This window comes from Triturus cristatus, chromosome 4_2 (assembly GCF_964204655.1).
Source record: "Triturus cristatus chromosome 4_2, aTriCri1.1, whole genome shotgun sequence".
Classification (NCBI taxonomy): Eukaryota; Metazoa; Chordata; class Amphibia; order Caudata; family Salamandridae; genus Triturus; species Triturus cristatus.
The window spans coordinates 114879392-114904810 of record NC_140586.1 but is presented as its reverse complement, the minus strand read 5'-3'; the positions used below and the strand labels follow the sequence as shown (position 1 = coordinate 114904810).

At 47.6% G+C, this 25419-nt stretch overlaps 2 protein-coding genes across 16 annotated transcripts in view; one reads left to right on the top strand and one right to left on the bottom strand.

The window, feature by feature from the left end:
* LOC146833112 (complement C3-like) overlaps positions 1 to 25419 on the bottom strand; it is a 1368049-nt gene that overhangs the window by 213954 nt on the left and 1128676 nt on the right. The gene's annotated exons all lie outside the window — the stretch shown is intronic.
* LOC146833113 (uncharacterized) overlaps positions 1 to 25419 on the top strand; it is a 787180-nt gene that overhangs the window by 332657 nt on the left and 429104 nt on the right. For 13 of the 15 annotated variants that reach the window (XR_014960513.1, XR_014960509.1, XR_014960518.1 and 10 more), the window contains 2 exons: positions 4601 to 4627; positions 4768 to 4903. The gene's annotated coding sequence lies outside the window, so the exon portion shown is untranslated. The remainder of the gene's footprint in view (positions 1 to 4600; positions 4628 to 4767; positions 4904 to 25419) is intronic. The other 2 variants (XR_014960516.1, XR_014960511.1) reach the window with 1 other exon arrangement.

Here is a 25419-nt window from a genome sequence, read left to right as displayed (position 1 = left end):
TTTCTTATCTCGAGAGATTGCGGATTCTACCAAAGATACAGTCAAGTCGGTTTTTTACAAGCTTGTTAGTGATGCTAGGGATAGTACCAGGTGTATCAGGTCTATAGTTAGAGCACACTCCACATTATCTACAACAGAGGCTAAGGAGTTGTATCTTTAATTTGTATATAGCACGTAACATAGATTCTTCTTGACGTGTTTCAGACTAGGTAATGTTCATTTTTTAGTCTGATTTCAGAAAGCTGAGTACTGGACTGGCGAGCTTCCACTCTGCCCTTGTGACCAGCGGTCTGTTCAGTCCTTTTGCATTTTATATTATTCTGTAAAGTGTATAAATAGGCCAAGAAGCATTGCCTGATCCCTTTGCTAAGAGCTTTACATTTTAGACAATGGAGACCAGCCTCTTTTATTTACAATTGTTGTCATCGACTATATATAGGTAGATATGATTCATTTTTTTCAGACTGCCATTAAAATAATTAATACTCTGTTGCTGTAGCGTACACTCTCCTTAGTTTAATTATATGTTTTATGTGACTTTGTTTAGCCTGCTGGAAACCTTAGTCTAAGCATTGCATATTTGTGATGATTATTACTTTGGAGGTTTCTTTTGTATGTGTTGTCTGTTCAATTAATGCATTTTTTAAAAATTTTCACTAATTGTAATCATGGACAGTGATTGGCTTTTAAATTCGGAATAGAACTTTAGCTTTCAATCAAATTCTTGATGAAATTATATTTTTTATGATTTGATGCATTTAACAATGTATCTTTTATTATTTTTATCCCAAGAAAGATTAATTGACTTGACTGGGTTCTACAGATCATGTATAATAGGCCAACAAGCTCAGATTTTGGTATGTAAACTAGTGACTTCTGGTTTGGTTCATGAAATGTTTCACACTCCACAATGTAACAAGCACAGATTCATAGACCAGGAATTCAGGGATATTTCAAGCCTCTGATATGTGCTCTCATTCTCCTGGGATAGAATTATGACCAGCTTGCCCCTCCATGGAAGGGAAGATGAACACAACTACATCATAGCAGTTTTGAAAGTGCATGCTTTATGAACGACTGGTCCTTGTTTATACATTTTTAATAGCGGATGAGGAAAAAAGAATTTTCAAGCTTAGTTTGTGAACTGGCGTTGCTAATTAGGAGTTCAATTTTCCAGTACACACGGATAGCATCCAATATTACACCATAATTTGCATCACATTTTTTTATTCTTCCTTGTTGAAATTATAGACAAGTAATTGAGTGTTCAAGACGTATAGGCGTCCATTGATCTTTCTCTCTGGCATTACTAAAGATCTGGAAATGACATGCACTGGACTCTCCTTCACACAGCAGTCTCTGTAAAAATGCTATGGAGCACGGCATTCTAAAATCGCTCTTAAGAAATGGGGAAATGGCTGTTTGCTTCACTTTTGTCTGGGTTAGCATTCAAGCAAGAAAACATTCCTTTGTGGTGTGAGAGATAAAGTATGGTCAACTCCCCTGCGCCACCCTATGGTGGTTGCCTTTCCCTGACCGCAAATCTGGTGGTCAGCAATCTCAGTGGTCCAGCCACGGTCTTTGCAAAGGCAGTCCGTCCAACTCGTAATATGGCGGTCATGCCGCCAAGCTTTTCACGCTCTCGGCCACCGAGCTCTCCATGCTCGGACCACCTCCGCTGTTACGGCAGTCCACGGGACCCACCATGCTCATAATAAGGACCTTAGAGTAGGCTTTACTAAGAGAGCGGAGGCATGCAGAGAATGCAAAGGAAGGAGAGAGTCATTTGGAAGAAAAAGGAGAATTGAGTTGGAAGTTTTAAGTCAAAATCAGTTTTCATGCGGGATTTTAGGGATAATGTGGAGGCTTTTGAGGATGTATGCAAACCTATAGAAAGAAATGACGTTATTTGCATGTGTTTCAATATCATTGTGGGCAATGAGAAAACCCCTGCGTACATACACCACCATCATTCATGATTATGTAGTACTAAAATAAATATGATTTAATTTTCACATAAATTCCGATGGAATCATAACACAAAATTGGAATGTTGTACGTTAAATGTTAGTGATATAGATGTGCCTCCCCTTTCCATTGGATGACCAGGGTGGAATGACTGAGAGCAGAGTCTATTTTAGTGGATGCTTCTCAGGGCAGGAAGTACAGGGCTATCTCCAATCTGCAGGACCCACAACATAGGCACAATGAAGTGTGGAATCCTGAATCTGGCTGTCATTCAGCCTTCCTGTAGCAGTAATCAGAAACACAAGGGAAAAGCCCTGCCTAAATCACAGTTTCAAAGGCAGAGTGTTCCATAACATGGAACCAAGCAGAGAAAACACCTGACACCTTGCCTAGATTGATTAAAACATGGCATTAGGATGCACCAGAGAGCTCAAGTGTCTGGGGCCACGCCCCTGCCAGGCCTTGTGCATGAAGCAAAGCGCTTTAAAATGAATGTGCTTGGTATAATGAAGGGCACTTCAATTACCAGAGACTGAGGTTGATTTCAGGACATGGTAGATTAGACGAGTGGCCATGTTCTGCACAGTCTGAAACCTGTTCAGTGATTTTTGTTTGGCCCTAAGGTAAAGGACATTACTACAGTGCAGTCTTGAGATGATCAAGGTGTGCATGATAGTAAGCTGTGTAGAAACAGGAAGAAGCCAGAGAATTTACCTTTTTCATTTGAGAAGACCAAAACAGTTTGCCGCTGTCTTAAGATTCGGAATGGGCAGAGGCCCTAGATCTGCAGGCCACCATGTTGGACCCCATAGTTGAGGTTGATTTTCCACCAGCAGATCCTCTGTTTTATTTGTGTTCAGTTTAAGAAAGTTGTTGTTTATCCATCTAGCTACCTCCTGAAGGCAAAGGCTAAGATTGGGTTGCCTTGACCCATCGGTGTCATGTAGAGACACTATGATGTATATGTCATCCGCATACAAGAAATTTGTGATTTCATGATATCGGTCAGGGTCCGAACATAAATATTGAACATAGTAGGGCACAGGGAGAGCTCTACGGTACCGCACATGGTAATTGTAAAACCTCAGATGCATGAGACATATAGAACACTTGGAACAAGCGATCATTTAAGAAGAAGCTGAACCAAGCTTGAGCTGTGTCCTGAATCCCCATGGCAGCTAGCCTAAAAACTTCCTCACCTGAGCAGTAGAAATTTTAGACCCACTCTTCATACTTCCCCTTTGCAAAACCAGCAATGATCAGGAAGAGGAAGTAATCAGCAGCCCCTACCTAATGAGGGCCTTATTGAATTTCCAAGGGGAACACTACCTCCTTTCCTTCCCACCCCTGCGTCGGGTCTCCAACCGTAAGCCAGAAAAATGCAGGAAACAGCAGTCTAGAATGGGGAGTTAATGACAGGACATCAGACTCCACTCATTACAAAGTATAAAGATAGAGAAGCCTGGTGTCAGGACTCAGTTTCCTGCTTGAATGAATTGTGTGACTGAGTAAATCATGTTTTCCCACAGTACCTTGGTTTGTTTGCTTCTCTTCCAAAATTGAGAGCGCTTTGAACCAGAATTAAAGAAGAATCTCTTGCTGAATGATGGTCGCACATCTCTTTTTCCTGAAAAGTTGGCCTCCCTAATCACAACCCAGGACAGGTCAGGTGAGGACAGCCTTAGAACTCCATACCCAGCCTCAGAGGACAGGCACTGCACAAGTGGTACGCAAACAATTCAGATAGAAATGAGCCTTGTGTGCTACCTTGATGGGTAAAAGCTCTATCTTCAGAGCGGTGTACAAGTTCAAGTCACCCAGGGCAGTGCCTCCTTTCACCTTAAGTGGTTTATAAAATGCATACAACTAAGAGTGCTGTGTAAGTGCTGATCAGATGCCATCAAGGTACATTCATCTTCTGTCGGAGTTTCTCTGCTAATGACTTCTTGGTCTTGGGAGAGGGGGCTGCGCTTCTTCACTGAGGACACCGTGTTCTTGGTCCAGGACCATCCAGTGTCAGAGGCCTGAAGTAAACTCTTACCACCAAACGTGCACAGGAACAGAAGTTGCTAATTTCCCGACTCCCTCCAAAAGATACTCCAGAGCCCGTTATATAACTTGACTCTCAAGAACCTTCTAGGGGGAAGGGGGAGTGGATAAAATAATAAACAACAGAAGAGACTGCTCTGGAACTGTTCTTTCAGCTTCTCTTGCTAAGTCCGTCCCGCAGACTTAAACTTCGGAGAAATCCTAAGTTATATTAAAGAGAGAAATTAATTAACTTCCTATTCTACTCTAATAATCTAACTCTTATTCTAATCTAGTTCATACCTATTGTTCCAGATAAATTGCTTCTTCTTCTTTCTTTAGCTATGTTCTCTTGTCTTTTATTTTGTTGTGGAGATATTGTCTGTTAAAGAAGAATGTGATTATTTATTTTATCTAGTTATCTATCCTTGATATTTTTATACACAGTTAGTCTCTTACCATCTCTGTTTTCTTAGTTGGCTTTTACTCTTCCAATTTTCTTCTTGAATGTATGACCTAACTAAACTATTCTATTACTCCCTAAGCATAACCTACTTTAATTATACTCGAATTTATTTCTCTATTTCTTATTTCCTTTTTACAGAATGTATTGTGAAGATTATAGTCTCTGGTAAGTATCTTTTCTTTTAATCCTTTCTTGCTTATTCTTTTATCAAGTCTCAGTTCATTTTTTTTTTTTTTAACATTGCCATTTAATGAGATTCATTACATGAATTCACTTATCTCTCTCTTCTTCTTTCTTCCTTTCAGGTATTTCAGCTGCCAGCGGTGACCTTTGCTGACTGCTCGACGTTTGGAGGAGTGTTCATGAGATAAGGGGTGGATACGCAAGGAAACGCCTCCAGACACTCACTTCTGACAGGATACACGAGGCGCTTCTAAACAGGTAGGCTAAGAACCAACGTTGTCTCCGATACGCGGGAACAAGGAAACCCGACGCTAGAAATAAAGAGGGCAAATACTGTTTGCCACGGAGCACTAGGGCAAGGGTCTGACTAGATTAACTACTCTAGTGAAGTGCGCATTAGTCGTTCACCGCGCGCCTCATCTGGACTCCGACACCTGTGGGGGACAGAACAACTAGACCGCAACATCATCGTCTGAGTCAGCGGCCATCTTGGAATTCCGCTCGTGGCTCAAGATGCTCCAACAGTTATTCAAGGGGTGATTTCTTTTATTTATCCAGCGTGGTTTGGATCTTAGGGCAGATACCACGTGGATTGCCTGATTAGGAGTTCTGAAATCCAGACTGCATCAGTGTGTTTCCAGTTGCCTGCTGCCCCTGGGCTCACTTGCATGAAGGGAGGAGAGCTGCAGCGGTCATCACCGCTGGGGACTGCAAATCCCACAGTCCTCGCCGACTTCTGAGCTGTGCCTCATAAGCCCGGTATTAAAGGCGCCCTGCAGCCCAAAGGCCGGACCAAGGGCGGGTGTTGGACGTGGTCCTTTTTGCAGGCTCATCCCGGAACTTTTTGTCTTCCTCCTGTATTTTTTCGGAACCGTTTTTGTTGGTTTTATGACTCTGGGCACTTTACAACTGATGTTCAGTGCTAAAGTGCATGTGCTCTCTCAAACATGGTAAGATTGGTCAACAGCTGTTTGGCATATTTTATTGTAACTGTAAGTCCCTTGTACAATGGTATCCCATGTACACAGGACCTGTAAATTAAATGCTACAAGTGGGCTTGCAGGGCTGCTTGCGCTACCCACTGGAGTAGCCTTTCGAACCTGTCTCAGGCCTCAGCCGCTGCAGGGCCTGCGTGCACAGTTTACTGCCGCATTGACGTGGCATGTGAAGCAGTTGCCATGTCTGAAACACCCCTTTTACTACATATAAGTCACCCCCAAGTTAGGCCCTAGCTATCCCTGTGGGCAGTGTACTGTGTAGGTAAAAGGTTGGACATGTGCCTAAACTGTGTGGCATGTCCTGGTAGTGACAAACAGCCTATTTGGTTTCTCACTGCAGTGAGGCTACCCTCTCATAGGTTTGCATTTGGGATTCCCTGATATGTGCTTTAGTGGTAATTTGTTACATGAGAGGGGTAGTGTGACCATGTTTGGTATGTTTGGAATAGTAGTGATAAAGCCTGCTTATTGGTAAAAGTGGATTTTTCATTACCATTTTAGAAATGCCACTTTTAGAAGTGGGCATTTCTCTGTGCTTATATATATTTGTGCCTTGCCTGGATGTGTATATACCGTCTGGTTTTGACTAGCAGGAGAGAGGGGTTGTGCATTCACTCTAGACAGTCACAAGGGGTGTTTAGGTGTGTCCTACCTTTCCTGGGTGAATGAACAGACCTTGTCTGCATTTAGGGTAGCTGAGGGAGTTTCCTTGCACATGAATAGGCCTGGCCTGCATTTAGAATGGTGGGAGGAGTTGCACTTGCACCTGAATGGGGCTGTGCCTTCCTTCTACAATGCTGTCTCCGCCCCCGGCAGTGTGTATTGGGCCAGGGCCTGAGATGTGAATGGGGTGTTGTGCACTTCTAAACAGTGTTTGAAATGCCCCCCCAACAAAGACTTTGGGACTATAAGTACAGGAGCTATGACTTCATGAAGAGACACTGTGTGGACTTGCAACCAGATGCTGCTGGCTTTCCATGCAACCAGAGGACTACTGGACTGCCAGGAGGAACTGCCTTGGGACTTGATTCCTCTGGGGGGCTGACCTGCTGCCTGTTGGGCTGAAACAATGACTGCCATTCTGTCCTAAAAACCCTTGTGCAGGCCTGCCTGCCTGCACTCTGCTGTTGTGCCCCCAGTGCTCTCCAAGGAGTGCTGTTATACCCTCCTAGTGAACTCAAGCGCATGGTGAGCGCTCTACCTCCCTACCATTCTACCAGTGCCAGGAAGCGCGTGGTGAGCGCTGTGACCTGCTCTCTGGCAGGGAAGTGCATGGAGGGCTGCTCTCTACCTGTAATTGGCCGTAGCATGAGGAGAGTTCTGTGGCCCTACTGAAATCGTCACTGCAGCTGGCCAGATTGAGCGTTCCACTCCGATATGCCTTTTCCGGCGATTCCAGAACGTGAGACGCTGAACGCGCTAGGAAGCGTGCCGTGTTGTGGCTGTGTCCTCATTGCCACCGCCTTGCGAGTACCCCCTTAGAGGGGCCCGGACTCGCTGAGGGCACTTCGCAGCATGGCCTTAGTCAGAAGGGTTGCCTGGCAAATCCAAGCAGCTAGATACTTGGGACGCGACCATCCGGCCCGCCCTCCTGGATTCTGGTGCAGGCCATGAGGAGGGGACACTGTGGGCCCTGGTCGCGAGTCTGCTAACCCAAACGTAGCACCACCCGGGTTTAGCCCTCAGCCCCGCCCATTGCTGGATGGAGCCTTGCAGGCTCGGTTGTGCTGTGGGTCCCGCAGGGGCAGAGGAGAAAGTGAGGGAGAGGCCTGCTGCTTGGTTACCAGGCTGACATGAGCCCTTGTCACTCTACGGCCTGTCAGCCGAGTGGGGAGGAATCCTCAACGGAGGCCCAGCTCGGCCGGTAAAGGTACTGCCTTGGTAATAGCAGAGCACTGCGGGAAGCTGCTTTGTGATTTGTACACAAATGGGGACCCAGTGAGGTTGCCCCGCAGAGATAGGCATTGCCCCCCCCTTGTTGGTACCTACCAGGGGGTGCCGAGTGGCCACACACTTTTCTCTACGTCCCGGTCCAGAGGGGCCAATAGTGAAACTTTGCATCTGGTGGGTGCTGTTTCAGCACCAGGCAAAGTTAGGGTTTTCCCTGCTGTAGGTCGGCAGGTGGCCCAGGAACCTAAATGGAGGTTACAGAGACACCGGACATCCCTACTATGTGTTGATTATATAATATATGGTGATATGCATATGTGGGCACCGCATTTATGGTCCTTGTGTGATTTACGGTACATTCTGTTGCACCTCAGGCCCTGATATTATAATACATGTTGTTTTGCTTTACAGTATCGGTGTACTGATAATTATTTCAGGAAGTTGCCAATATGTGCAGTGATGGTGGATTCATGATGTGTGCACTCTACAAGTATTTACTGTAGTGCACTTCTGGTGTTGTTAGGACAATTCCCCAATTGACAAAGTGATTGTGTAATCTATGTGACGTCATCACAAGTGCCTAGTGGCACACTGATTTATCTGATTGTGGTCTAATGTGTTTTATGAACAATACAAAGGATATTTTATATACCCTTGTGTAGAGTCTCTTTTTGTTGTGTGTCTAGAGTGTCGCTGGTGTGTGAGTGTGCTGCACAAACGCTTTACACATTGACTCTGGGATAAGCCTGACTGCTCTGCCAAGCTACCAAGGGGGTGAGCAGGGGTTATCTAAGGTGTGTAACTCCCTTGCCCTGACTAGAGTGGTGGGTTCTGCCTGGCTTAGGTGCATACCCTAGCCAACCAGAACCCCCATTTCTAGCAGCGGGCCAGGCCCGAGCCCATCAGAGCAGAAAGAGGCAGGGCAGGGTCAACCCCCTTGGCCCTGTTGTTGTTTGACTGCTCATCCTCTTCTGCTTTGGTGGCTCAACGCTTTTGTTTTTGGAGGCGTGATCTTTTCTCAGATTCCTCAAGGAGTTCCCATGATGTTCCCCTTTGCTGTGAGCCTGATCAAGGGTTGCCGTCTTACTGCAGCCATTCTGGGGACTTCAGTGAACCTGTGACTTTGTCTCATTTAGTTAGTCAGCTCTGCTTGCTTTGTTACTTTTTGGTGGGCTGATGTGCGCTAGGTTGGCTGTTCCCCCACCATTCACTTTTAGCTGCCCACACAGATCTTTGGACTTAAGAGGTGTGTGCTTATAGTTACTCTCCTTTTACTCCATTGTTTTGTTGTTGTATTTGATCTGTCATGTCTGTAAGGGGATAAACATTTTTGGCTGCAGCTTGAAAATAGCCCTTTTGAATCTAACCATTTTTCTGACATGGGGAAAAAGAAGACTATTAAGCCTACTCCAATGACCCCCCCAGGAAACTCCCTGCAGAGCAGCCATGGAGGGGTTACTGACTCGTGCAGTTAGTGGGGTGTCCAAAAAAATAGAGTTGGTTGAGAGAAGGCTGTCTTTATCTAGGGACAGCCCTGTCCCTTTTATCTAGGGACAGCCCTGTCCCTCCCCCATTAGTTTCCTCCAGCACCCTACTGGGTCCTTTCATCCCCAGAGGATCCAACATTTCACAGCTAGAGTGTGAGCAGGGGAGTGTACAGGTTGTTTCCTCCCCCACTGATTTCTCTTTGTGGTGGGGGGCTGTTCTGGCCACATGCCCTGAGAGGGATGTTTCTCAGTCTTACCCGATGGTCAGCCTAAGGAATAAGCATAAGAAGAAAATGGGAGTTGACAAAAAAAACCTCTATAGCAAGTATGAGAGTACATGCTAATTTTCCCAGCCTCCCGCCTCCTTGTGATTTAGGCCCCCTCCACGAGCAGATTGACCAGTTGAAAGGATTCATTTCTAGAGCTCTGGACAGCTTGTTGACTTGTGTAGGAATGGTGGAGAATTCCACCAGCCAGTTGGGGGACTCCATGTCTGCACTTCACTCATCTTCGATTGTCACTAATGGGGTAGGTGAGCCTGGTAGGGAGGGTATGTAAGTAAGTTATTCTTTATTGCTCAGTCAATTAAAACCATTGCAATTGGCTACATGAGCTTATGCATATAAGCAAACTTAAGATACAATTTTATCTAGTACAACCCTTTTTATAAATGAATTTGGTTAAAATTGCTTTAAAACATTAAAAGCGTTTCATAAGGCTATAATGTGCATTCTAAAAATTAGGCATCATTAGCACTTTCCATAAACTAAGATACAAATGAATCGTTGTGTGGCCCAAAGTGTCAGTATTCAAATCCATAAGACTGTAGGTTCTTGGAGAAATTTTAAACAGCACCGTTTGGTGGACGTGACAGTCAAAAGGTAGACCGTTGGTTGCAAACAGCTTCTGCGGTTTTGTGTCGTTGTGACCGATCCTTAGTGACGGAACTGTATATGCTTGTTTAAAAGAAGGAGGCGTTTGATATTTTGTGATTCAGATAGGCGCAGCCAGACAGTCTAGGCACGCAGCTTATATAATTTAATGACGAATGCCGTTTTCTTAAGCCCCCTTCATGCCAGGGTAAAAGTTAGAAGAGTCCGAAGTCTTTTGCATGTGCAAGGTTTTAACGTTGAAGTGATTATTCCTTGTCGTTGCTGAGTGGGGCAGTTGGACTTAAATGCCGTATGAATTTGTTTCGTCCAATCTCTCCTTTTTGGCGTTCTGCTTTTTTTCCGCTTTTTCAAGAAATTTGACAAGATGGCTTGCTAATTGGGTGTTTTTGCCATCAAAGCATGCTTTAACCGCCTGCCGGCATGGCATGTTCTTATTCCCAGTTTCTTTAGGGTTGGTTTTAAATGATATCTGCGCTCCTTTTCCAGACCTTTGCAAATGCATATTAGGTGAAGGATATCCTCTTTTGGGTCCCCACATAAACGGCAATTTGTTATCGTTTGGGGCCTTTTCCACGGGGGAGATGGTATTGTGATGGAAGAATACCCAGCCGTAATCGTATAAACTTCTCCTTTGTGGTTCGTGTTTAAGCAACTCCTAGGTAGCTTTGACAGGAGCTGCTGGTATAGTTTTGAATGACGATCCAGCCATGAGCCCTGTTAGCTAGTGTTGCTTTGTCCTCTACTAGCGAAATAATCCTTACAGATTTATTTACTGGTTGTTTAAACGTGTTATGAGATCCAATGCTCTTCCAGGCATCTTGTAGTTCCAAGGAGTCTATTAAGTGCTTTAAATAGTTTGCAGCTGCACTCTTATTTTTCCTTTCTAACTCCTTCCAGAGATTGTGATCCAAGCTTGAGACTTCAGCTCCCTGTATTTTATGCCAACTTTTGGCATAGGCACCCATTCTTTCTATTCTTTGATTCCTCAGGCCAAATTCAAGCCTTATTTGTGCCTGCGAGGTATACTTAGGCACGTTAAATATAATTTGCATTGCCCTGGCTGTTGTGTTATCCAATATCTGTGCATCCCCTTCCTCGGAGGCATTCGCTTCCGTAGGTGATGGCCGGTATTAGTTTTGCTTGGATCACTTGTAATAGTGGGGTAAAGCTACGGCCAGCTGCTTTCTTTTTAAGATTCCTCAGTGCGGCCGATATTGTGATTCCTCTCCTTGTTATTGCTTCTTTCTGTGGTTGAAATGTCCCTTTTCTATCAACAATTACACCCAGATATTTGTATTAATCCACAGGTTCCAATGTTAGTCCTCCCATTTGCCAGCAAAACTTGGGTGTAGACGTCTTCGCGTTTATTCTCATGGCTTTTGTTTTTGAGAGGTTTATGCTGAGGCCGTTCGTTGCCGAATAATTATATTTGTGTCAATTAGGTGTTGAAACCCAATCGGCGTGCGGCTAATAAGCACAATATCATCTGCATACATCAAGTTCGAAAGATTTAGACCTCTTAGGTTTGGGGCATGAGGGTTACTTTCGTCTAGCTTCAATGAGAGATCCGACATAAAGATGTTGAAAAGGGTCGGAGCTAGCACGCACCCTTGTTTGAGACCCTTGGTCGTCTGTATTTTCCTTGACAGGCAGTCGCCTGATCCCAACTTAATTTGTACCCACGTGTCTGTATGTAGTAACATCAATTGTGATAGTAGGTAATGGTATTTTTCTGTTGGCCAGCTTCTCCCATAATAGATTTCTGTTGATGTTATCGAACGCTGAAGTGAAATCGATGACACATACATAAAGAGGCAGGTTGGCGAGTTTGACAGCATCTATTAGGAGTGTTAAAGCCAGGATATTTGTCGTTGTTCCCAATTTTTTCTGGAAGCCTGTCTGGGTGATGGGAATCACTGCATTTTCATTTGCCCATTCCGTAAGCACCTCTAGTAAGAAGCCAGCGTAATATTTGGCCTCCTTGTCGATTAAGGCTGCAAGTCTGTAGTTTTTTGGATCGTTTATGTTGCCTTTCTTGTGGATTGGAACTATTATTGAGCCTTTCCATGAGTCAGGGATTATTTCAGTTTCAGAAATTTGTTTATACAATGGTGAAAACGCCGCAGCCCAGTATTCCGGGTTTCGTTTGTACAAAATGGGGGGGATACCGTTGGGGCCAGGCGCCCCCTCTGTCTTTCCTTTCACTATCCTAATTATGATTTGTTTTTCTGTGAAAGCCAATGTGGTTGTCTCTGTTAGTAGTGCACAATCTAGAATTTTACTGTCGGGATCTGATGGTCTTGTTATGGTGTTCTTTGGTGCTGTATTAAAGTGAAGCAAAAGGTAATCGGCCCAAGCTTCTTCAGTAAGGTGAGAATTAATGCTGGGCCTTGTTGGGTTCTGGAGGTTGTTCACCATTTTCCAGAATCTTCCTCTGGTGTTATTTCCTGTTGCGTCGTGGAGCAACTTAGCCCATAGCTCTTCCTCTGCTTCCCTTTTTAAGTGCCAAATTAGTTCCTTATTGATGGTTTTTAGTTTTTGCAGTTCCATTTGCACGGCATTGTCCGGACCATCTCGGTGTAGTTGCCGCAGTAATTTGTTAATATTTCTCTTAAGGTACTTTAAGTAAATATTTTGTTTTATTAGCTTGTCATGGCCTTCCGTGGTGTGAGGACACTTTATGGGGCTTTTTTGGTTTTGGTCATCCATTGTTGTGTGGGCTTTTTTTTTTTTTCCTTGTTTGTGCAGTCCCAAGGCTGCTGGTGAATAGCTCCCATCGACTTAAGTTGTCTATCTGAGTCGCGGTGCTTTTTTCCCACAGTTTTTTTCGCTTCCTTCTCGAAGCCTTCCCAGTTATGTGTGTTACATTTTATTCTTTTTTGTGTGATCAAAAGTGAGGATCTCACGTTTACTGCTGGCATGGTTACCGCTACCCCATAGATGTTGAGGGTGATCTCTTGCGGTAGGTGGTCACTGGCTGACACTGTTCCTATTCGAAAATCCAACACATTGCCGAAAAATTGTAGAGATGCAAATGTAAAGTCTATAGCTGAGCTTACGGTCGAATTATGAAAAGTGGCTGCCAAGGGGCTGTCGTTTGTAGGAAGGTATGGGCATAATGGGCTTAATGGGTATGACCAGACTTTCATTTAGCACAGACCCAGCTAAACTGGACCCTCCTTGTCTGGTCAGTTGGGGTCAGGCCCGAATTTTGACTCCCAACACCCCCCTCTTCTGGCTCCACTCCCTCCCCACCCCCATCCATTTCCCTCCCCTCATAACAGGCCCACTGCTTCTAGACTGGGGAAGGCCAAGCTGAATCCCCTCACCCCTCATAGGGGTGTTAATTCCAGTAAGTTGACTATACATCTCCCACCTGCGGCAGCTTCTTATGTAGTGGTTATGGTCAATGTTCCTACTCTAAAAAATTATATCACAGAGAGCTACCGGCAAATGAAAATCAAAGTTCTGCATGTGCTCTCCAAGAGGTTCAAGATTAATCATCATTACGCAAGAGATATCAAGGTGGTGGGTTGGCTGGGCCACTCTTCTAAGTCTTTCGCTGGGGATTGAATGATTATTAATTTCTCAAATAACCTGCAGACAGGCGTTTTCCTAGATTATTTTCGGGATGACACAAGGCAAGATTGGACAATTCTTCAGTTACCTCTGGGTTATTTCTACAAACCTTTGCATCTGACACAGGAATAACAGCACAAAAGGACAGGGTTGACTAGGCCAGCATTGAAGGGATCTTGGGTCACGGGCTCTGCTTTGCCTCTTTGCGCCTCCTTCGCTGTGCCTCCCACAGGCCACAATCTTGTTTAAAGTAACCGCTTTGAGCCTCTGGCTGACCTAGACACCCAGGACTGAATTAGCATTGCAGAACCTGTCCCTTTACCCCCTACCCACCCTGCTTTGCCTAAAACTCCCATCACTGAGCCAAACACACTCAAGGTCTTGAGTTGGGATATAACTAGAGGGAAGTTAGGAGACAAGGAGTGTACAGATTTTTTACGCCTGAAAGACATTATATGTCTACAAGATATGTGGTTTACAGAGGGCGTCCCTGTCTTAGAAGGCTTTGCCTCCCTCGTGTCACCTGCCCTGTCCTCGTAACATGATAAAGCCAAAGGAGGGCTTGCGACCTTTATTAGAGTTAGTCTTAATTGTAAAATGATGATCGCGGATTCCCATACTCACTCCATTTTAGGCATTCTATTGACTTTTCCCAACCAACTGTGGGTTCTTGTAATATATGCCATTCCCGTCTGGAGGAGCAGGCTTTGGTAGGGGAGCTGTCTCAGTTCCTCTGCAACACTGTCACAATGTCCTAAGGGGGATATTCTCAAGAACGTATGATAACTACAGCAAAAGTAGCTTAACGCGACTCTTCACATCGCAGTCTATCGCGGGAAAATAACGCTGTGTTAACGTGGCATTCTCAACACGGTGGTGCCATGCGATAGTCACACGACAACGCATCAAATGACCGCGTTAAAAGCAATGCAACGCTGCAAAAACGTGAAACACGAAAATAGTAGCGATGAGGCCAATCGCAATTAAAAAAAAATGAGCGATAACCAGCAATAGGCCTGCAATTCCCACGCGTCATGCGGAAGAATGCACCATAAAAGCAGAGTACAAAAACGGTGAGATGACAATGTACGAGAACAACCCCACATCCGTGACGTAGAACAAATGACCATTGTCACGCATCATTTAGGCATCTCCTCACAGTCACAATGTACATTGACATGCAGTCTGCATGTGAACTGCACCAATGCTGACACATGCATGGAACACACTGTGAAACCGCATACCCCCATCACATTGCAGAGGGACAAGCAACCCCTCCTGCACAGAGACGTGTCATGACCATGATCAATCAATTATGACAGCGTGGACGAATGTAGGGGCAGTGACTCCCGCTTACGTACATGTTGCCCATGTTGTCAGACATCCCTGCATCATGGTGGTACATAGCTGACCCCAAAAGGAGACCTGTTGTCACCTGTAGGTCACAAATGGCAGCCAATATGTAATGAACTCGGACACATGTGAAACGCCGAAGAGTGGGATATCCCACTAACTGTGACACACAGAACTGGCAGTTCGAATACGTAACACCACAAACAGCCTCTCTGCACGGAGGTGAAACACCCACCATCCATGAAAAAATCACAAAATCATTAGCAATGCATGTCACACCCACACCTGTCTGAGTGATGTGCCTGTACAGATGAGTGACATGCACTTAGGGAATGTTATTTTTGAATGCATTTATTTGCACATACTGTGCCTGTGGTCATTTTGTACTGGACCATGATTGCCAAGGACTGTCACAATGTGACGTGCTCATCAGAAGAAATTTGCAATGATGGCTATTCCTGCTGCGGCAGCACACCGGGTCCACCTGCCTCATCTTCATCATCATCGTCCGGTGCTTCTGGTACTGGTATCCATGGTGCCTTGCTGAGTACACATATGTTGTGCAACACACAACATGCAACGATCATCTTGCACACGATGTCTGGGCTGTACAGGAGCCTTCCATCTGTGATGTCCTGGCACCTGAAGCATGACTTCAACACACCAAATGTGCGTTCCACGATGCCCCTGGTGTGTTTGTGGGCCGCATTGTACTGCCTCTGGGTTTGTGTGTTCGGGGGCTCGGAGGGGTGTCATCTTCCAAGTGCAGAGTGCATATCCTTGGTCACCTGTGACAGTGCAGAGAGACATGAGTCAATAGTTGGTCCTGCATGATGTGTTGGCAGGCTCACTGGTTTATTGGTGTGTGATCTGTGTGACTTTGTGATTCCTGTATGACATGTACTGCTTGTTGCAAATAAGCGGCATCAATCTGTATTACGTAGCCTCACTGCTGCTCCTCCCTCCCCCGAGCCTATTCACTTGGAGCTTAGCGCAGTTGCATCACTTGCATCCCTACGGCACTCCATTGCCATGCCTGTCTGCACATCTCCACATGCCTGACGACAACACAATGAAGTTGTGCACTGAAGGTGGGCGGCCACGTGTGTGCAGGACTATGGCAATGGCAGGGCGGACACAGATGTAGAGTTCATGCCTGGCTGAACTCGCCATGCCGCTGATGGTAGACCTTTGGCTCATGCTGTGGAAATTGCGACACACACAACAGTTGGCATGTATGATCCTGGACCCCGGGCGGGCTTGCGCACCCCCATGTACCCCTCGGCTGAGGCCGTACTCCGTGGGCATGCTACATAGCAACATTGTACATTGCAGGGGCGTGGCCAAGACCCGGAGTGAGATGGCTGCCTAAACCTCTAGCTCTGTAGTATCTGTCCTCACCACATTGATCGGCCACATGTATCTGGGTCACTGAGGTTGAAAAACCTGTAGGAAAGCAAGTGGGACGACTTGCGCTGCCTACCGCCGCTGCAACCTGCCTGCACGAGCAATCGCGAGTCACTCAAAGTGACGGCCTACTGAGAAGGCGAAGCCAGGGACCCTATTTATACATCCGGCCGCTGTGGAGCCCTGCGGAGCTGGCCTTGGCCACACATGCGCATTGGGAGCTGAGCACCTGCCGGGACCGTCTAGGTCACAGACCAGACCCACGGAAGAGCTCCTGAAGATTAGCGGCACCCGGCGTCTCGCCGGGGATGACGCTGGAGGCCTGGCACAACCCGTGTGCAACATTCGGGTCGGGGGCCTGGCGGGGTGGCGCGATCGGCCACAGCCTCTCTTGGATCAGTACAGAGCACCGGGAGCGACGTGAGGCGGTGGGGGGTCCCTTGGGCAGAGAGTGGAGTTGCGAGCCCTTCACCCCCCAGTGTCCATCACACTCAGGCTGGCTTGCACGCCTTGCGGTGACCGGTTTGGGGCGTGGGGCCCGCCCCTCCCCCATTTCTCCCAAGGACACAGACGTGACATGTGCACGCAGTGCACAACTTTTGTGGACTGCTCCTGTGCAGCCTGGGACTCCGTGGGTAGCTGAATAACGGCTTGTATATCCTCAATACTAATCTCACCCTGGAGGGTAGTGAGCCGGGTTCTGCTGGATTGTATTTGGCCGGGTCCTATTGCCTGAATTGCTACTTCGGAACAGATTTGACGCTGGATGCCCGCACTGTGGTGGTGCCGCCCCTCCTCGTTTCCCTGCATTGGTTCTTCTGGTGTCTGAGAGCCGGGGACTGGGGTTGACATTGCCCTGGAGTGAATTGTGACTGGGGCTTGAGTCTGGGACAAAAGTACTAAGCGGCCCGAAGTCCACTTGAGGCAGCAATGGAGAGGGGCAGACCAGCGGGTGCGAAAGGGACCAAGACGGTGCAATTGAATAAACTTGACCGTTATAACCTCCCTAAAGACATGTTCCATTGCCGTCAATCAAGGGGTAGCTCTACTAGTGATCCAGGAGGAGAAGATCAAGAGCTGTCATTTAAAGATGTTATGGATATAATCTCCAGCGTTAAGACTTCCCTGGAACATAAAATAGACACCATTGCTATTGACATCAACCTAATCCGAGCTGACCTCACCACACTTAAAGAAAAAGTCAAACAGGTTGAAATTATTACCACTAGCCTGGTCGGAGATATTGCCCAGCTCCAAGGGGAAATTCAGGACATACGCTCTTTTGGTAAATTTACTGAACTCAAACTGGATGATTATGAAGGACGTCCATGTCGTAATAACCTACGCATATTAGGGGTACCGGAAAAGGCTGAAGGGCAGTCTCCCGACCTCTTTGTGGAAGACCTCATTCTGCAACACCTACGGCCCAAGGGCCTCAGCAAATTCTTCATTATCGAGAGGACGCACAGGGTACCCGGCGCCCGATACTGGCGAGAGTGCTAAACCGCAGGGATAGGGATGTAATTCTCCAAAATGCGAGGACGGGCCGCCCTCCACTACGAAAATACGAAATGCTGTGAAACAGAAGCTCAGAGACAAGGGGCTCAAATACTCCATGTTATTCCCAGCACACCTTTGTGTGGAAGCGGAGGGAAGAACCTGGTTCTTCAAACACCCGGAGGAAGCAGCGGACTGGCTTGAACTCCTCACTGACCGTACCATGCATGATCATTCTGCTGCAGAAGACACTGCCTCCCAGCCCCATGGCTGATGAGACTTGGGTACACAGAGTGGCTCTACTGAGAGGACACAATCCTGTGGTAGACCAGGACAGGTAACGGGGAGTGTGGTGGCTTATCCTCTAATGGGTTATCCCCTTCCACTAGCCGTCACCCAGAACTGGGTTGCAAGACTCTTTTGGGGAACTTTATAGTTATTATGCGGGGGGGGACAGGGAGGCAGCACGTCACGTCCCTACACTTTCTACTTTTAGTTCAAATACAGGGCGACAGGCACTCTGCAGAGTTTTACATGGGCAGTTCCATGCCCAGAGTGCAGGGCAGCAGGGTGTTTTTTTTGGGGTTTGGGGTTCATGTTCATATCTTGTCAAGGTTTTTACATTGGTACCTGCATTTGATTATATGACAGAGGATGCTGATATCTTTGCGCTAACCAAAGGGTACACAGGGAGACAAAACTCTTAATATATTGAATTGGAATGTTAATGGTCTTGGGGACAAGATTAAACACAGTGTGGTGCTCCAGTATATTAAACGGTAGGCCCCAGATATTGTCCTATTACAAGAGACACACTTAATCGGAAATTCATGTAAGGTGATGCACAGATGGGGGTATAAGATGGTGGCACGTGTGGGATTCACTTCCGGCTCGCAGTGCGTGGGTATCATGATGAAGAATTAATTTCCCCTTGTTGTGAGCGCCACGTGGACGGATGATCGGGGTAGGTACATTGGGGTGTCGGGCATGTGGGAGGGATGCCTCCTCACACTTATGTCTATATACGTACCACCAGGACTACAGAATACCACTTTTGCAGACCTGGGCTCTGTCTTACTCACCATTCCAGACGGCCTATTAATCCTTGGGGGTGACTTTAATGCATTGGTTTCAGGCTCACTGGACCAATATCCTCCGCGAGAGGTGGCGCCTTCTTCATGCTGGCTACCTGACTTTCTCGACGCCATGGGGTTAGTGGTGGGTGGAGAAAGTATCATCCAGATCAAGCACAATACACCTTCCACTCTGGGGCTCACCAAAGTCTCTCCCGCTTAGATTACTGCCTAGTTCCCGCAGCACAAGTCTCCCACATACACGAAATTGGGCACTTAACGAGGGGCATATCTGATCATTCGCCGATATGGATACACGTAGTCCTTAACCAGAACGCAATGGGAAGACTAGCCCCCATTAATCCATGGTATCTCTGAAATCTGAAAATTCGCAAAGACCTAATTAAACCCATAGATAATTACTTTTTGGACAATGAGGGGTCTGTGTCCTCGTCCCAGTCATTATGGGAAGCGTTTAAGGCTGTAATTCAGGGTCAGGCCTTGTCTTTGATTGCTGGAATGAAGAAAAACAAACACAAAGAAGTCTTGGACATTGAGGCTGAAATTCACAGATTAGAGGGTGATTTGGAATCGGGAGTGGCGCCAGAGAAGCTCCATTTGCTGAAGCTGAAACAACATGACTACAAGGCCTTAGTGATGGATAGGGCCAAGGCTCTGGGTAGGGAGTGAATGGGCAGGATCTACGACCTGGGAGACAAGGCAGGGAAACCTATAGCGTGGCTTGACAAAAAGGAATGGGCGAGCAGGTTGGTTCCGGAACTTAAAGTTGATGGGGACACCTCACTTACAGAGCTGCAGGAAATAGTGGATAGATTAGCCAACTATTTTCATACTGTTTATACGGCTGTCTCCTCACACACCGAAGAGGACTCCCAGGACTTGCTACGAGACATTAGGCTCCCCAACTCACGTTAGCAGACCGTACATATATGGATAGTGACTTGACAACGGATGAGATAGCACAAGCAATCCGATCCTTAAACCCCGGGAAGGCCCTTGGCCCCAATGGACTTCCCATTGAGCTGTACAAACTTCGACCAGATAAATTGGCACCATATTTGAAATCTATGTTCGAGGAATCTAGGGAGGGTGGGACATTGCCCAGGGAACAGAGGATTGCCACCATAGTCATAATACATAAAGAAGGTAAACCCAAGACTGACTTTGCCTCGTACAGGCCCATTTCCCTCCTAAATGCTGAGCCCCAAATTTTGGCCAAACTTTTAGCTATTCGCCTGGTTAATATAGTCAATACTCTGGTCCACCCGGATCAATCCGGCTTTATGCCTCACAGAAACACGGCCCTGAACTTGCGCAGATTACACGGAGTGGTGAGTAGAGTGCCTACCATCCAAGGATTGTGTCCTTAGACGCAACCATGGCGTTTGATACCATTGAATGGCCCTATCTTTGGGCAGTGTTGACTAAGATGGGTTTCGGCCCAAAATATATCCAGTGGATTTGTCGTTTGTACAGTGAACCTTTGACTCAAGTAGTGGTCAACAATAAACTGTCAGCCACGTTTCAACTTAGTCGGGGAGCCTGCTAGGGATGCCCGCTATCGCCACTCCTCTTTGCCCTCGCTCTAGCACCACTAACAACCTGGATCCGCAAAGACCCAATGACACGAGGGTTGAGATGGTACCCTGACTGGGAAGACCGCATCTCACTTTACTGGGATGATATATTGCTCTACCTGGCCTCCCCAAGGAAATCCCTGATAGTGGTTCTCGACATCCTGGCTATATTTGGCAGATTTTCTGGCTTTACTGTCAACTGGGGTAGATCCCTTTTGTACGTCCTCAGGGGGGACCCACCCATCCCACCGAGGAACTGTCCAATACAAATTACCACTATTGGTTTAAAGTTTTTAGGGATCTTTATCTCCCTTGACCCCTCGCTCTGATATGCCCAAAATCTTCTCCCACCCTTGCATGGGTTCAGAAGGGACATCGCCAATTGGAAATCACTCCCCCTCTCTCTATTGGGTAGGGCAGCCCTGTTCATGTCATTACCCAGATTCCTTTACGCCCTACAGAACACCCTAGACCTTGTCCCCGCGCAATACTTTAAGGAAGTAGAGGGCCTCCAGAGAGACCTGCTGTGGGAAGGGAGGCCTCGTATCGCACTCAATAAGCTGATGCTAAAATGGTATGACGGGGGCATTAACTTTCCCGATATCAAAAAATACTACTGGGCAGCTCCCTTAGCAGCTGTCAATCATGGCACCTACGGTCGCCCTGATGACCCTGGCTATGCCATTGATAGATGACTCCTCCCCGGAGGGAACTATGGCAGGGCACTATATTCACGGCCTAAACGATACACACTAACAGGGCCCACCAAACACTCTGTCCAAATTTCGCACAACGCTACTAACTCGCTTGGGTGGGGTAACAGGTTGACATTAGCGACCCCACTTTGGGACTCTGAGAGGCTCGGCAGTTTATGGAGGTCAAAGTGGTTTGATAGGTGGGACCTTATGGAATTTCACGTATCCAAGACATTTGGGGGAAGGGTGGGGTCAAGCCCTTTGTCGAGCTGCAGAGGGAATACGAGTTGGCAGACACTGAATATTTCCGATATGCACAGGTTCTACACGCACTTCATTCTCATCTACCACAGGGTTCTACTCCTCCTGACTCCTCACCGCTGGAAGACAGAATATTGGACGGTCACCTACCCGAAAAGACAATTTCCCTAATATATAAGAAACTAATAAACAACATGGAAGACCCCCCCCCCCCAATCATTGCGGGAGGAATGGATAAGGGACGGGATTGAGCTGGATGATGAGGACTGGCGAGAAGCTGTGTTCTTCCCTCGAGTGGTCACCATCCCAGCACGACTTAGATTAGTGCAGCTCAAAATCCTTCACAGGGTTTATATTATGGGTCTTCGTCTGATACATATGGGGAGAGCAGAACGTGGGGAATGCAGGAGGCGTTGTGGGCACATGGGAACATTCATACACATAATCTGGGAGTGTGCTTCCATAACCTCCTTCTGGAGCAGGGTTCACGATATCATCAACACAGTGCTCTCTGTTGGTCTCCACCCGGAGGCGCGAAGATGCTTACTAAACATTTGGGAACCAACCGACCTGAACACTTACCAAACACAATGGGCCACATTAGGGTTCATGCTTGCGAAAAGGAATATTGCACAGCGATGGGGCGCAGCTCAACCACCCACAATAGAAGCCTGGGAAACGATCTCGATTGGTGTATGTATAGGACGGTGTACTTGGCCAGGGGCTGCCCCAAAAAGTGGTCCTGTGTTTGGGGCCCATGGAATACCTACCGGGGAGAAATATGTTCGTTGCCTCGTTGTATTGAACACGATGATCCACTTTCCCCATAACTTTTCCATGTAATAATGTACCATAATCCCTTCTGTGTCATTGCAGTGCATGGATGTTTTGATTCCTCTGTAGTGTTTTCTTGAACCGATGTATGTTTAATAAAAAGATTTATTAAAAAAAAAAAAACATTGTACATTGTGTGACGGGTGGCACAGACAATACACCTGAGACACACGCATCAGTTAACTATTTGGCAAGGACTACACTCAACCACGCCCAGAGCCACGTGTCGAATGACAACACCCCAACACCGTACTGCCGTACGCCGGTCCACTCCCTTACGCTCATAGGGGGGGTCTGACACACCCACATGTCCCAGGTCTACACCACTGCCTGAGGTGACAAGGTTGCGTCCACTGTACACAGCACAATGTAATGTTGTATGGCCCGGGGGCCTCATGCATACATAATGACTACACGGACACACTGAGATGATTTGTGGAACTGGCTACGGACACGTGCGCCGGCACCTTTTATTGCCAGGGTCACACATCAAGTGACGCCTGTGCTGGATGGGTGTTGGGTAGTGTAAGCCACCCCTCAGGGGTTGGTAGGTGCTGGCAGCAACTACAACAGTGATCAGGACAATCAGAAGTCCAAAGTACAAACAGCAAGGGTCCAGGACTTGAGCTGCACAGAGTTAGTGGCCCCGGATGCACTGCGGCAGGCACAGGCACCCCCGCAAGGGACGGTGACTTGCGGTGCACTGAGATCGTGCCACGAGAGCTGAGCGGGTCCTCGTTGATGTCCAAGGAGAATGTTGCAGAGTGTTACAGGGGACAGTGGAAGGTGTCCATCCAGGGCATGATGCAGAGGGCAGAAGCAAGCTGAAACAGGCATTATGGAGGAGTTGAATGCTACAGTCTCCTTTTTCCCACCATGTCAGTATCAGCTACATGATGATGACAAGCCCCAGGCCATGGACTCAGATGCCAACAAAGTTCAACGGGAGAGTGTCCATGACTCCCGTGGCACAGAGTCAGTGGCACCAGAGCTGGAAGGGGATGCAGTCTGCGATGAGGCCTGTACAATGATATAAACTCTACAATGCACAAATCAAGACTCAGTTCCAGTTGTGTGTCCTACTCGACCACAGTGTGTGCCGGAGGCAGCGGTCAGCGCGGGGCAACCGATGTGTAGCCAGCACCTCCTGGATCTCTAACACATGGCGTTGAAATGGCATGTGGAGAAGATTCCAGGTTGACGGAGGTGGAGGCACAAAAGCTGGGCTGGTGTGCACCCTGCGACGATGCCATGTCCTGCCTGGGACAGACTGGATAGGATTTGTCTGAGGCCTGCTGGACCGGTGTGTAGGCCTACAGAAAGAGTTTGCAAGGGCCCACAGACACGTGTGGTGTCACCACATCGAAGGGAGTATAGGGATTTAAATGATGCCATAAAGATGTACTCTGCCATTGTGCAATCAAGGCTTCAAATGTGTGACCTACTTGTCCGCTGTGTATGCCGGTGGAGTGCGTCAACGAGAAGGGAGTATTTCGGGCCTTGCTCGCGGAGTCCGCGATGGTCTGAGGAGGCTGCCGAGTTCGCAGGCCTCTGGCTTGGAGCTAGCACAGGCACGTGGTGGGCACTCTTGGAGACATGCCAGTGTTGGCAGGTGGGCAGTGAGGCCTGGATGCGAAGGGGCGAACGAGACTGGTTAGGGGACCAGCGGCCCGGGCAGTGGCAGGCGCACAGGATCGCAAGCACCGCCACACATGGCGTCGGCCTCGTGGCGGGGTGAGAGGCGCCACCCTAGCAGACACGTTGGCCATTTCGGAAGAGAACCAGGCCCAGGGCTATGTGCTTTTTATTGACACCCCTACGCTAGCCTGGTGTACGCTGGGCAAGCCCACTCTGCACACGCTTACAGGGGGGACATAACAGGCTACATTTCCGGTATCTTCCCCACTGGCTGGGGTGACATTGTTGCGTCCACTGTCCACAATACTTCCAACACCAGCATTATATGTCTGTTGTCTGCATACTGCAGTCTGTCCAGCACATCCACGCCCCACTTGGCAATGTGTGCATTCTCATACATGGGTCACTTGCCTCCTTCGCATATGCCTGGTTGCCACCTACCTCAACATTCCGCTGGTGTGTGGCTGATGTGCCATGCCATTGATGGCTCATGTACATGGCTAGCCCAGGTTGCCACAGTAAGTTGTGCTGTCGTGTCTGGTGGGTGGGCATGTTGTTTGGCTTGTTGTATGTGGGTTTGTAACATGTGCATTGCTGGAGTTGTGAGTTGCATGAATGTGGAGTTGAGGTATGTGGTGTGTATATTTGGTACTTACCAAGAGCACTGCATTCCCATAGGTGCCATCCTGGAAGCCCCGGTTGATGATGGACTGTCGGAAGATGTATGAATCAAGCACACTGCCTGGGTAGTTGGCGACGACATTGGTGAAGAGTGGTCCACTATTGCCTGCACATTGTTGGAATGCGTGTGCTTTCTGTTGTGGTAATTGTGTTCAGTGTCGGCAGGGGGCACAAGTAGGACATGTGTGCAGTCAATTGCCCCAACACGTGCGGAAATCTGGCTATGGCGTAGAATCCTTGCTTGGTCTCCAGCTGTTCCTGCGCAGTGTGGGGGAAGAATAGGTACTGGGGTACCAAGCTGATGGTGGCATCCAGGACAGGTTTGAGGAACTTTGATAGGGTTGGCTGTGAGACTCCTCCAACTCTGGCGGTTGTTGGTTGGAATGTCCCAGAGGCCAACAGGTGCAGCACAGCAAGCAGCTTTGTCTGCGGAGGGATGTTGGTTGTCTGCTGTGTTGGTACCGTCAGCCTGTGGGCAATAATGTTCAGGATGTGGATGATGGTTGTCCTTTTGAGCCTGTAGTGGGCAATGACATACTCTGGTGTTAGGTCTGTGAGACTGGTGCATTTCCTGAAGGTCTGCTGTCTTTGTCTGTGCTGCCTCTGTGGTGGTCTGGGGGGGGAAGGGGGGTCCGAGGGGGCGATCCTGGGGTGGTGGTGGTGGGTATTGTGGCCCTGTTCTTCATGTGTGGCTGTGGGCTGGGCTCCCTTTTCTGGTGCAGATTGTCGTCTGGCTTTCAACCAGGTCAGAGCAGGTGTTGATTTCCTGCTGCTAACGCGCCTTATCCCCTGTTTTGGGATCTTATCGCCAATGTGGCTGGTCGTTGAGAATGTTGAGGAGTGGGTTGTCGCTGCTTTTTGCTCGGGAACGCCTACTCTGCATCTCATTA